Below are 14,429 nucleotides of genomic sequence, written 5' to 3' on the forward strand. Positions count from 1 at the left end.
GCAAAGCGTAATAAACGAGGGACAAGAGTTACTACATTCCAATCACAATGCCAAAGATGAAATAGTCATAAGAATGGAAGAAATCAAAGAGGATTAGAAGAGACTGTTGGAACTCAAGCAGATCAAACGGGAAAAGCTGAACGAAGCATATCAGGCACTGCTCTTCAGGAGGTCCGTCAAAGAGTTTGAGGTTTGGCTAGGTGAAGTTGAGATTCAAGTTAGTAACGATTTCGGAAACGGCTTGGCTTCAGACAACAACATCCTAAGATGTCACCCCGCTTTGGAAAATCACTACCAACAGCGCCTAGAGAACTACGAGAGCATCACGAGATAGACAGAGAGGTACAGTGGTTGAGCGACAGGAAATCGCTGGCAGCGTCGTTGGACCTGGGTATCAGTCTTACCGTGGTCCAGAGCTTACAGAAAAAGTATCGGACGCTGGAGGTCGAGCTGAACTCGAGGGAACACATCGTGAAAAGTTTGATGGATAGGGCGGTCAACATGATGAGATCCGGTCATGAGTTCTCCAATGATATTAATGAGAAGGTGAAGGAATTGGAGAATCGATTTGTGATAGTGAGGGATATGGCCAGTCGGAAGATGTTGAGGTTGCAAGATGCCCTGGAATCGGGAAAGTTTTACGAGGAGAGTTCAGAAGCTGAGGCCTGGATTGATGACAAGTTGTCGGCGTTGGCAACAAGTGAGGTTGGTAGAGATGAGATTTCCATTCAGATGTTGCAGGGAGAGCTGAGTATAATAACTGCTGAAGTTGAAGCTTACCAGGAAGCGATCGATAAATTATCTCAGAGGTGTAGTAATCTTGTTAAAAGAGAGCACTACGATGCAGATAACATCAAGAAAAGAGAGGAAGAAATAGTGCAAGAGTTCAAGAAGTTACGTCAGCTAGTGGCTCAAAGGGAAGTTTTCCTCTCTGAAGCCTTCCAGTATTTCGGGTTCCTCCAAGAGTGCACCAAGCTCCAAGAATGGATCAAAGACCAGATGACCAATTCCAAAATTGAAAAGCATGGAGTTGATGTCGAGCATGTGGAACCTCTAATTCATGCCTTCGATACTTTTTACGCTAGTTTAATGAATAGCGAGGCAAGGCTCCAATCATGTTTAATCAGTGGAAATGCTCTGATAGAAGCTAAATGCAGATATAGCGCCAAGATCCAGGAGAGGATGATTGAGGTCCAGACTCAATGGAAGGATCTTTTGGAGCTGGTAAACGGTCTGAAAGAACTCTTGGTCGGAGCAAAACAGGTGTATATGTTCGATAGAAGAGCTGAAGAAATAATCTCTTGGATAAGCGAGAAAGATGTTGACTTATGCTACGATACCAATAGTCAAGACTCGGAAAGTAACCAAGATTTGCTCAGAAAACCTCAGACTTTCGAAGGCGAGTTGGAAATGATCGAGGACAAGGCGAACTTTAGAGAGCAAGAAGCCAAGAAACTTGTCGAGGAATTCCCAGAAATCAATGAGCACATTGACAGCAAGAGGGAAGATACGCTGGAAGCTTACAAATATTTTGCTGTGTGCGCAGAGAGGAAGAAATATAACTTGCAGCAGTTGGAACCATCCCGAGGTTATATTAACCAAGACATTGCCGAGAAGTTCAAAATCCTGAAGCTTGGATTAGGGACTTGGAAGAAGCGAAAGGATATCTGCGATCAGAACCTGGACGTTCAGTTATTCAAGAAGGAGGTGTCCGTATTCGTGAATTGGCTGATAACGAGGGACGACGCTTTCAAGGAAGAGAAACTGGAAGATCTGATCGGGAGGTATTGCAACTTTGAGGAGAGGACCAAAGTTCAAGAGAAGACTGTTAGGTGCTATTTCTGTGAACAAGGAAATTGCAGAAACGGAGAATCCTGTAGTTTTAGCCACCGTGCCGGATATGTTCAGGGACTGAACATCCTAGGAAGGGGGCAGTGTAACGAATTCGCAAGCCCTACGCCACTGCCTCTTTCTAGAAGGTACCGGAAGCACCGAGAGCTGGATAGAAAGATCAAGACGCTTCTAGAGAGAGATGCGAGCGGTATATAACCAATCGAAGCCGCAGAGCAGGGCAGTGCGACAGAAGCGGTGGTCAGTGCCGTACACTCAATTAGATATAAGTTGTAGAAATAAATTAATGTAGTAGTGAAAATAAATTAGTGTAATAGTTTAAATTAATCATCTGTAAATAGTTATTTATAGTTGTGTACCTGAAATAAATTAGTGTTAGCCAGAAGTACCGATTTAATTAACCGAAAAACGTAACAATATGATTCTGACAGTCTTAGGGGTCCACATTCAAGAATGTCTATTGTTTCTCCATTAGAATATAGGATTTCAGTGAAGATACACCCAAAACACATCATACTCGAAATCTGGGAATAGCGTATTCATCCATTGCGAAAGAGCTCATTACTCCTACATAAGGTACCTACTTCAACAAGTTGCCTCTACCATTAGAAAGAGAAACAAATTATATGGAATTTTAAAAACATTTTCTCCCTTCTTTTGAAATTAGAACCATATATTATACTACACAGTAGAACAGGGCCAGCTGAGTAATTTTGACGCCTAAACCATACATTTTTGGCGCCCCTGCAGAAAATGCATCAATAACAACATGACCTCCCCCATAAGCACCCAAAAAAAAAAGAATGTTCTCCAATGGTAATAATGATAATGATAAAGAATTTTTTCATCGTGCGTAAAACATGTGTGCCGGTGAAAACTATTTTCGAATGTAAAATTTTAGGAATGCTCCTTATGCTGAATATGTAAAAATCGGCTTCCAAATAATTCGTAAGTGAAGGTAGTGTTGTTTTTCGCCTTTGTGAAATTTATCCCGCTTTCAATGAGTGTAATAGGGAATTATGATAAATTGGTTGGGCTGCCATGCGGTTTGGAGATTTTTATTGCAAGGAATGTTGAAAAACGCAGCAGAGCGGAACAACCTCATGTTGTTTTCAAGAATCAAGGGTGAAATATGGAAAGGCGGTCAGCGAACTGGACCAAATTGCTGTCCCGCTAATAGAGGCTCCTGTTTCACTGTTTCAGCTCTAACGCCGGTCCTGGGGTAGAAGAATTATCTAGTTGAAAACTATAAATTAACAGTTTATTTTGACGATATTTCAATTCAATACTTTAACCCGTGAAATTTTTGATTGTAAAATAAATAGTATTTATTATTATAATAAATTTGATATGTACAGGGTGGGCAAAGTTCGATGTTTTAGCACTACAACTTTTAAACCAGAGGAGATAGACAAAATCTGATACCCTATTCTCGGTCTCTTTTTCTGAGAAACTGATAGGAGTAGTATTCATTTTTGACGGCCTTCTTTTGTTTTCGAATAATAAGCGTGAATTGGAAAAATTGCGATATCTAAAATCATTTATATCTCCGTTTATACTGATGAAAGAGCTGTGAAATTGAAACATCTTACAGGAACTTTTTTACGTAGAATCCAGTGGCGTGCTTGTATTTTCAAAAGGGTTTTTAATTACGAAGCTATGACCCAAAGTGGCCAAAGTTATGTTTTTGGGGAATGGGAACACTAGATTTATGTGCCATTTTTTGAAAGCTTAATTTTTCCTGATTTCAAAAATATATAACATCGTATGGTTTGTATCAAAATAACTAACAGAAAATGGTCAAAAACCTTTTTTTATCTAAGAGTCACAATATTTCCATGGTTTCAACTATTGATGAGCACAGAAAAAATGAGCTTTCTATAACAAGAGCAGTGTCCTTCCGTCAATCTGATTATTTCTATACTTTTCATTAATTTCTACAAAATTCGAATCTATAGATTCGATATAGATATATTTTATAAATTTTTCATCTTAAAATTGATTTGGAAATAACAAAAGATTCGCAAGATCGAATGTTTCAATCGAAAGAGTTGTAATGAGATGGATGTATCAAAAGATAATTTTTATAGGTCTCCAGAATGAATACGCACAAGTAGGTACCAATCCATTTTAAATAGCATATGAAACGACGCATATATGATTGAACTCAACAATTTAATTAAGAAGGGAACAAACAAAAAATAATATTTAACCTAATAATGACAACAATTGCACAATGCACAGTCGACACATCTTCTCGATATTTCGCACCGAATTCAATAGACGAATATTTGAAACTGTGTTCCAGCAACCTAGGAAATTTTCTCCGAGTTCATTTATATTTTCGAAACTATTTTTATAAAATATATCTAGATTCGAATTTTGTAGAAATTAGTAAAAAGCATAGAAATAATCAGATTGACGGAAGGACACTGCTCTTGTTATAGAAAGCTCAATTTTTCTGTGCTCATCAACAGTTAAAACTATAGAAATATTGAGACTCTAAGGTAAAAAAAGGTTTTTGACCATTTTCTGTTAGTTATTTTGATACAAACCATACGATGTTATATATTTTTGAAATCAGGAAAAATTAAGCTTTCAAAAAATGGCACATATCTAGTGTTTACATTTGAAAAAACATAACTTTGAATCATAGCTTCGTAATTAAAAACCCTGGATTCTACGTAAAAAAGTGCCTGTAAAATGTTTTAATTTCAGAGCTCTATCATCAGTTTTAGCGGAAATATAAATGTTTTTCGATATCGCCATTTTTCCAATTTTCGCTTATAACTCGAAAACAAAAGAAGGTGACCAAAAATAATTATTACCCTTGTTAGTTTCTCAGAAAAAGAGATCGAGAAGGGGGTATCATATTTTGTCTATCTCCTCTGGTTAAAAAGTTGTAGTGCTAAAACATCGAAATTTGCCCCCATGTACAAAAAATTTGTAACACTTTTTTGCGCATGGCGCGCCGTTTTTATACAGAAACCAAAACATCTTAACGGATATTTTTCATTTCATTGATGAATAATCTATTATAAAATAGAATTTGGTAATGCTTTGCAATGGCGTAGAAATGGAGGGGTACTGGGGGTAATTACTCCCCCAAGATTTCCGAAATATAAAATTTCAGAATTCGCTCAAAGACGAAGAACGAAAATTCTTCCATAAAATGAGCCAATACTCTTTTTACTTTTCTTTAAAATCGACACGGCAGCAAAAAATTGGACCCTCTTACGGTTTATGAGTTTATTATCGCTTTCAAGATGATTACTTTTATTGCACCACGAGCACGTCTATGTCCGAGGTTTATTATTTTCCTTTATCCACCTGTTTTGTCGGCGATCCCCTTGTTTTGCCATCTGTGATTTTCGCATTCGTCATCGGTATACACTTACCCGTTGTTTTTGGTTTTTTGTATCAATTTCTTCACAAAATTTTAATAGGTACTGCCTTTATTAAAGAACCGAACTGAGTTATTCGCATGAAAAATTGTCTGTGTTGTGTTTTACAATTCAATGTGTTTCATTCGAATTGCAATTTATTTGTGAAGACATCAGTTTTGAATTGACTATACATGGTGTTCCTAAATTGGAGGTACAAACGAAATCGACAGATTTCTCGAATCAGAAATTATTCGAAATATTCGAATAGGTAATAGATTTTTTGTCATAAATTGAACGAGCAATCCGAAAATTATTTTCAGTTTGAAATACCATTTTTATTTTCCAAAAACTTGAAAGCAATTAATAATTCTACAGTTCTTAACAAAAACTTTAACACTTCGTATTTCGGAATACGAATCATATGCGAATAAGTATTATTATATGTATAACTTTTGTGAAAAAATTGTTTCATGTGGAATCACTTCTGAAACACCCTGTATACCTAGGGATATCTATTATGTCAATAAATATCAACGATATGCCTTCTCTAAGGTAAAGTCGCGAAATAGTCTGAAGCAAAGATTTTTTTTCGAAGAATTGATATCCGAATCCATGGTACAGTGAAAAACTAGAAGTTGCCTTCTTCTTGATGGCTCACCTGATGCCTGATAAAGTCGACATTTGTATAATCCGCACACTCTAAAGGAGACCGCGGTCCAAGAAGTTACTTATGAAAGTCCGAGAAGTGCGGCAGGCGGTCGTCGGTTTCTTGAATTATTAAAAACCTCGAGGAGGCACGGATATCGAGGAAGGTTGTTCTTCGCGCTCCTCACGACCTTCACTTGTTTTTCGCGCGTTCGGCGAATCATATCTCACGTACCTACGCGCATATTTTTAGCGCTTTTTTCGAACGCAATTCGGTTCGTTGATGTTGAAATTCTACCGGATATTTTAGAGTGTCAAGTGTTTTTTTTTCTTGGGATTTTTATCGATGGTTGCGACTTTGAGTGACTTAACTAACTGGCAGTGGAAAATCTAGAAGAACTGGAAAAAATAAGGTATTAACATGAATATGTAATAGAAATGAAAAATAGGATTTATAATGAAATAAGTATTATGTTCACTATGATCAAATTTAAAAAATTTTAATTTCGAAAAAAAACCTAAGGGAAATATTTCATTCTGAATTCGCGTAATCTCTATATTCCAGAAATTAATATTTTCATTGATTAAATGAAATATTATTAAACAAGTTGATTGTATTGATTTCTTTTTCATTATAATGAAAAAGAAATCAATGTAACGAAACGTTCCATTTATCATTTATATATAAATGGATAAATGGCACGTTTCGTTACATTGAATATACTTTCTTCAGATGTTATAAAACAACTCAAAAATTGAAAAAAAAAAAACACTATAATGGTGATAGTTAAAAGAATCGAGTGAACATTCATTGAACTTTTCTACCAGTTTAAAAAAAGCTGTTGTTTACATTTCATATTACGAAAGTACCTACAACCTTTCGTCCACAAAATTAGCAACATTGAATTTTCTTAATACTTTTTTGAATTACTATACTACCAGATAATTCAAAATAATTGCAATTCGTTATAAGATCTTACAGTCATTGAAGTATTGAAAAGAAAACCTACGAAGAACGAAGGAACTTGAGAATACATTAAGTAATTACATTAGTTTAGTACTCATATGATGATACCTATTAGGTGACAAACTAACGAATTTTTGGCATATATAATGGGAAATTTATTTAATTTTTTTGTGCTGCTTATTATCTAAAAATTGGCGTAGGTATGAAGTTTTTGAGTACATTTATGTGCCAATAGATACCACAGAACTGCAGGTATATATGAGATGTGAATTATTATGACGTTTTTGTTGTCGCGGTGCATTTAACTATATCGGGTGTCCCAAGGTGAGTGGCCTATTAGATTATTATGGAAACTATTGATGGTGAAGATTTCAAATTTTGTGGATAGATATTTGGCCATGTAAGGTACATTTTTGAAATAATTTCACATTTCCAGTGTTGCCGGATGTACGACAATTTGGCAACAACTTTGTTATTTTAAATGGGACATCCGGTATTTTTATTTTTTTATGATACTCCATAAAATATTAAATCTATTCACTCTTACTTTTCCATCCCTATCTTTAACGATTTTTGAGTTATTAATTATTTTTCGAAATTTTAGATCAAATTGGCGTATTACAAAAATGACTCTAGTTCGCTCAATATTTGAGATTTAAGTCAGAAATTTTGCAAGTCGCTAGATATTGATCTGATCTGTGTTACTGCTTTCGAATTATGGTTGTCAATAATACAGGACGGACCAAAAAAAATCATCATTTGCCAAGTTACAAAATTGTAAAAAAGTCTATTTTTTCAAATTAGACACCTAGTATATTTTTCAATTTTCGGAATCAGTACAACACACTCTACAATTTTTCTATTCACGTCCCTATACCTATCTCAACTGGAGTCCGAGTTATATGCGTTATATGTGTATATCTTTCTTGAGCCATTATTTATAGAAAAACCTCGGAACAATACACCTGTTAGTCAATAATTGTTTATTTTGACACTTATGGATTTAACTGATTCATTGATATATCCATCTATGAACGACATAGAGAAAATAACAATACAAAAGAAATTAACGCTTATTGAATCAATGTGAAATCTAATAAACGCATATAATCCAGTTGAGATAGGTATAGGGACGTGAATAGAAAAATTGTAGAGTGTGTTCTACTGATTCCAAAAATTGAAAAATATACTAGGTGTCTAATTTGAAAAAATAGACTTTTTTACAATTTTGTAACTTGGCAAATGATGACTTTTTTTGGTCCGTCCTGTATTATTGACAACCATAATTCGAAAGCAGTAACACAGATCAGATCAATATCTAGCGACTTGCAAAATTTCTGACTTAAATCTCAAATATTGAGCGAACTAGAGTCATTTTTGTAATACGCCAATTTGATCTAAAATTTCGAAAGATAATTAATAACTCAAAAACCGTTAAAGATAGGGATGGAAAAGTAAGAGTGAATAGATTTAATATTTTATGGAGTATCATAAAAAAATAGAAATACCGGATGTCCCATTTAAAATAACAAAGTTGTTGCCAAATTGTCGTACATCCGGCAACACTGGAAATGTGAAATTATTTCAAAAATGTACCTTACATGGCCAAATATCTATCCACAAAATTTGAAATCTTCACCATCAATAGTTTCCATAATAATCTAATAGGCCACTCACCTTGGGACACCCGATATATGAGTTGTGCCGATGATACGATCCACCTGAAATTTGGCATGAACATTTGAGTGGTTATTTTACATAGATATACATACTAAATTTCAACCTAGTTCGATCTATACTAACGGAAATATTCAATGTATTTTATCACTATTTTGTTAGTATTTTTTATAGTTCTCGTGCGGTGATTAGCAAGAAATTTTGCATTGAACATTAATTTGTTATTTTATTTTTTTTATTGAAGCATACTATAGAAGATAAAAACTCAAAGCGATCTGATCAGATTCCTCAGAAATATTGGGTAATTCCTATCAGAATATTCTTATTAGAATTTCTATTGTTCGGAAGGTGTGATCATTTTGAAAATCTGCATAAAGTTTTAAATTGTTATGTTATATCCCAAATTAAAGATTTCAATTTCTTTTTCTATATTCTTCTTAAATTTTCTCTGGTTTTGTTGATGCGATCAACAGATTTCGTAAAGCGGAAAGTGAATAACAAGGGTTTTTTCCGCACGCAAATATTAAAAAGTCGCATCAATCATAAAATTTTGGCATGTCTCATTCATTCATGTGTTTAATTTTTGCTAGTAGGAAAAATATTGTTCCTAACTCATGTGGAAAGTATCTTTTCCGCACTCGACAGCTTCATCGAACTCCGATGACTGCAGTCTTTTGCGGAAAAGTATCACTTTCCACACTTGTTAGGAAAATAACTATTAAATACGCCATTAGAACTGAAATAGTAAAATTCCTAATTTAAAACTGAATCGTTCAACTAATATACACAGTTACCTGCTGCTTAATAATTATTCGTGTCGGTTTAATTTATTCTGAGATGCTCCAATGATTTTTCATTGCTCTCAATCCGTTAGTTATTAATAATGAAATAAAATGGAACTAAATACAAGTCGATTATTGAAAAAAAATTAGGAAATTAAAATATAAGGTAGTTATGAGAATTGAATGATGGAGTCTTATGCCTTTTTATGGCCTCAATTTTCAATCTCAATCAAGATCTTCAGTAGACTAGTAGATAATTCAGACAAATAAATAACAATATAACATAATTGGGTCTTTGGAAAAGGATTTTCTCGGAAAAATCATATTGTAATTCATGATTCATGATGCATACAAAAATAATTATATAGAAATAAAATCTCGACAAGAAAACATGTTAAACTATGGAATATAGGTAGGTATCAATTAAATTATTTTAATGTATGCTCAAGGACCCCTAGTCTATGATTGAAAATTTCTCTTCCTTCTATTCTCCAACTATTAGGCCAATTGAAAAGTCCCCTGTCTGATGCACAGATGGCGGTGCTAGTATTAAATACATATGATTTTTAGTTAGAACCATAGACCTATAATATTATTTATATTTATATTTAATATTAATTATTATAGGTCTATGGTTAGAACCAACCTTCAAACGATACGTGTCAAAATTTGACAGTAGTCCGACCATTATTTTGTGAGATATTGCGTTGTGAGTGTAGATACTTTTGTTATTTGAAAAAAGATGAAAAAAACAAAGAATTTCGTATGCTGATAAAATATTGCTATTTGAAGGGAAAAAATACAGTTGAAGCAAAATCTGTTTGATGAAGAGTTTCCGAGGTCTGCACCAGGAAAATCAACCATAATTGATTGGTATGCTTAGTTTAAACGTGGTGAAATAAGCACCGAAGACGGCGAACTCACTGGACGCCCAAAAGAGGTTGTCACCGACGAAAAGATCAAATAAGTTCACAAAATAATTTTGAATGACCGTAAAGTGAAGTTGATCGAAATAGCAGACATTGTGAAGAAATCATCTGATCGTGTACATCATATCATTCACGAATATTTGTTATTATTTAGCGTCATTGGTTCGTTTAAAGGATGAAACCGTTAAAAAACGGCCCCTTTTGAAGAAAAAAGGTGCTGTTTCATCAAGACAATGCGCCGTGTCACAAAACAGTGAAAACAATGGCAAAATTGCTTGAATCGAATTGCTTCTGCATCCACTGTATTAGCCAGATCTGACCTCCAGCGACTTTTTCCTGTTTTCAGAATTCAAAAGAATGCTCGCTGGAAAGAAATTTAGCTCCAATGAAGAAGTAGTCGCCTAAACTGAGGTCTATTTTGAAACGAAAGACAAATCGTACTACAAAAATGGTATCCAAAAGTTAGAAGATCACTATAATCGCTGTATCGCCCTCGAAGGCAACTATATTGAATAATATAATTGAATTTTCCCAAAAAAATGTGTTTTATCATAGTAGATCGGGGACTTTTCAATTGGCCTGTTATTATATGCCATACTTACTTATTATTATATTTTATAGAAAAGAAATCTTGCAACCAATAATAAGAGAAAATAATTAATATCTTAGGAATTGAGCAGACTTGTTTTGATATTAATGATGAAAAATGAAACATTTAACGGCGTTTTTAGTTGCGAAAATGTTTAAGCTAGCTTTAATTTATTCTGAGATGCTCAGATTTCAGAACAGAAAGTGTTGATCCAGAACCAGCTCTCAAAAATTCAAATGATGAATGATGTTCATCTTTTAGCATTTCAGCTCTGCATAATTTTATTTTATTGAACCCTGTAGTAGATCATGTCCTTCATATGAAAACGACCTTGGCACATTCTTTTCAATAAATAATTAATAAATAAAACCTTTGAAATCAAAAATTCAAATCCACAACATTCATACAGTTGTGAATAGAATCCGTTCATAAGCCGACTGCTATATCTATCTATAGAAAAAACTACATTCTTTTATTCAAATTTATGTGGGCAGGTTTATAGTTTAAATTTACGGTACAAAATCAGTACCTACTTAATGAATAAAATTGTAGTGTTTGCTTATTATACGAAACATAATTTCATGGACATACCTGGTGTCCCAAGTTATTGTATACAGGTAATATCTCGCTTATTCGACAAGATAATAAAAATATAAAAAAATTGCTTTGAATAACATCAAAGTACCTTCCCAATGATGTATAGAAAAGGTTCTTTCATTTGACATCCTTGTGGTAGATACCTCTCTTTTTTTATTCTCAAATGGATATTGTCAGTGAAAGTTGCGTGTCATTCTATTTGGAATAAAACGATAGCACATACTTGATATTTTTTTAGTGATAACAACAAAAACATCAATATTTTGTGACTTCTTTTAAGTTATTTAATTATTCTTAATAAAATGAAATGCTTCCACCTATGTCTGTACGAACTTCACATATGAGAAGTAGTTGAATTTTTCGTTTTAAAAAACCGATGTTTTTCATAACAAAAAACTTATTTTAAGTGTTACTTCGTTTTTGCGTAGTTGCTATTTTGGTTGCAATTCATACTTCACAAAATGTTAATGTTTCTGTTGTTAGTGATAAAATAATTCCCATAATTAATATTCTCTCCTTGTAGCTTTCTTATTTTTATTGTTCTTCACATAAAGTGAAAATATTTCAAATTTTTCCGCTTCTGTGTAGTGCATATTCGATGAATATTTTTTTTATCGTTGCCAACGAGATAACTCAAAAAAACTGGAAAACTGATTACATAGATTACAAGATGGTTCTTAAAATTTGAAACTCTGTGGTACTCAGAATAAGAGAGATATGCCAAAAATATATATTCGAAATCAGGAGAAAAAGAGCTAGTCAAATATAGAAAAATATACAGGGTGTTCCATTTTGAAAAATGAAGTTGCAATCAATATGTTGCCCACTCTGCATATATTTCATTTCTTGAAATCATTTTACAAAACACTAGTCGATTTCGTGAAACTTTTGTAGAAAACATTTTTTTGTACCTCTTTCAGTAACAAAGTTAAAGGGGGGGGTCAAATTTTGGTAAAAAACTCGGTACTTTGATGTTATTCAGACCATTTTTAAAATTTCATTATTATCTTGTAAAATAAGATAGACATTGCCTGTATACGATAACTTGGGACACACGGTATATCTACTTCTAACGAATTTATGTTCATTATTTTTTGTCCACGGCGTACCAAATAGAATCAAATTTTTCTGGCAAAGAGAAATCTAGTTGTTTTATAAAACTGAAACTTATTGCCAACATATTTAATTTTTAATTCGAATTCACGAATTATATTTCTTCAATACTATAAACTGTCGATAGCGGTCACGTGAGGGGCGTATAATCAGATACCTATTACCTAGTATCTTAAGTGTCTCGTTTCTCTCTAATGAAGATCATAAAAAATCGTTTCCTTCGAATTTCTTGCAGAGGAGGAATCAGATTTGTATTTCGTTGATTCGATTTTGAACAGGCCTGCTAAAACCGATTTCGTGGGAAAATTGATAATCAATTCTTTAACGAAATAAAATTGCTAAGGTTTTTAAGTGCGGTGATTTTTCACTCAAATTTTTCTCTGAATCAATTCATGGTGTTATGGGTTCTGAATTACGCAACGGCTCAATTATCAAACTTATATTTGAAAGTTGTGTAATCGAAGTATTTGAAGGCATTATACAGTAATTATTGAATTTAAATTGACGGATTTCTCCAGTGAAGTAATTAAAAGAGTTCCAATGACCAGAAAAAATATTTACTGAAAAACCTTCTTTCAATTACCTTCGGATTTGTTTTTTTTACTCATATTAAATGAATTTATTTGACCATTATAAAATTTAGAGGACAGTAGATATTATCTTATCGTAGGTAAATTTGTTTTTCCCTACCCATTTTGAAAAGTAGTTCTATTCAATTTTTGAGAAATTACTGACTGAATTCTAGAACCATTTATAAAAAAATTGTGGTTAAGCCTATGTTTTCAACAGTTAGTTAGTTTTCGTAAGCCAATTTCTCTGTATTATTGTTTCCAAAAGACACAAGCAGATGTATGGGGATTTCATTTTTAAAGTATAGGGTGTACCAAATTCCGATGCTCACTGAAAGCATTTTGGGTAGTATAAGATGAAATGTAAAATTTAGTTATCCAAACTCATAGACTTTTCCACACAGTGCAGAATTGCGGTCTTTCCTCATTCAAGTTTCTTCCTAGATAACTCTTAAAGTATTCATTTTAGGTATAGAGTTTGCTTGAGTAACCCCCACTATTTTTGTACGTAGAATCGAATGAAAAAATAAAAATATAGGTTCTAATTCGAAAATCTTGAGTTTTGACGAATTTGAGTTGTCCAAGTTCATGATCTTCTCATGTACATCCTGCATATTTTTGGTCCAAACCGCAAACAGTTATAATAACATGTCCTACATATTTGGAGGTTCGAAAAAGAAAAAAAAATCGAACAAAGCTTTTTCTGCCGAAATATTCGAAAAAATGTGAGTCCTTATCATTTTTTTTTATAAGAATCCCATTAACTCAAGAACCGTTGAGTTTTTACCCAAGGTACGGCATTTTGCCGAAATTTTCTTCAAAAAAGCTATCTATGATGCAATAATAATAATAATATACTGGGTGTGCCGTTTAAAATAAAGAATAAATAGTATGTTTCCGGTATAACCGGAAGTTGTCTAATAGACCATCCTGGTGAATCACCCTGTATGAGTTTTTTGTATGGCTTCTGATGTCTAAATTGGTAGATCTGTAAATAAAACCTAATGATTTTCAATAATTATTTTTTCAGGAATTATTATTATCTGCCGATCGTGCGTTAGTGATTATATTAGCTTGAACTTCTATACATCGGCATCTGAACTCCCTTTGGATACTTTGTAACTGTGATAATAAAGACTATTCTGGATGGAACAGTGGAATGTTTCTCAAAGATTTAGAATATAGTATTTGAATGGCTTTCCGTTACATTCATTGTAATAAAAACAAAAATCTGTTGCGTTTTATAGTGTTTGCTTAACTGACGATAGCGCAGTGTTGTTTGTTCTATCGTTGACAATTCTATGGACTGCCAACTATGACTGAA

At 33.4% G+C, this 14,429-nt stretch overlaps 1 protein-coding gene across 1 annotated transcript in view; it reads left to right on the forward strand.

Annotated features, from left to right (window-relative positions):
* The first annotated feature begins 5,922 nt into the window (after nucleotides 1-5,922).
* LOC123676793 overlaps nucleotides 5,923-14,429 on the forward strand; it is a 118,988-nt gene continuing 110,481 nt past the window's right edge. The window contains exon 1 of the mRNA XM_045613015.1: nucleotides 5,923-6,295. The gene's annotated coding sequence lies outside the window, so the exon portion shown is untranslated. The remainder of the gene's footprint in view (nucleotides 6,296-14,429) is intronic.

Source organism: Harmonia axyridis, chromosome 1, assembly GCF_914767665.1.
Source record: "Harmonia axyridis chromosome 1, icHarAxyr1.1, whole genome shotgun sequence".
NCBI lineage: Eukaryota > Metazoa > Arthropoda > Insecta > Coleoptera > Coccinellidae > Harmonia > Harmonia axyridis.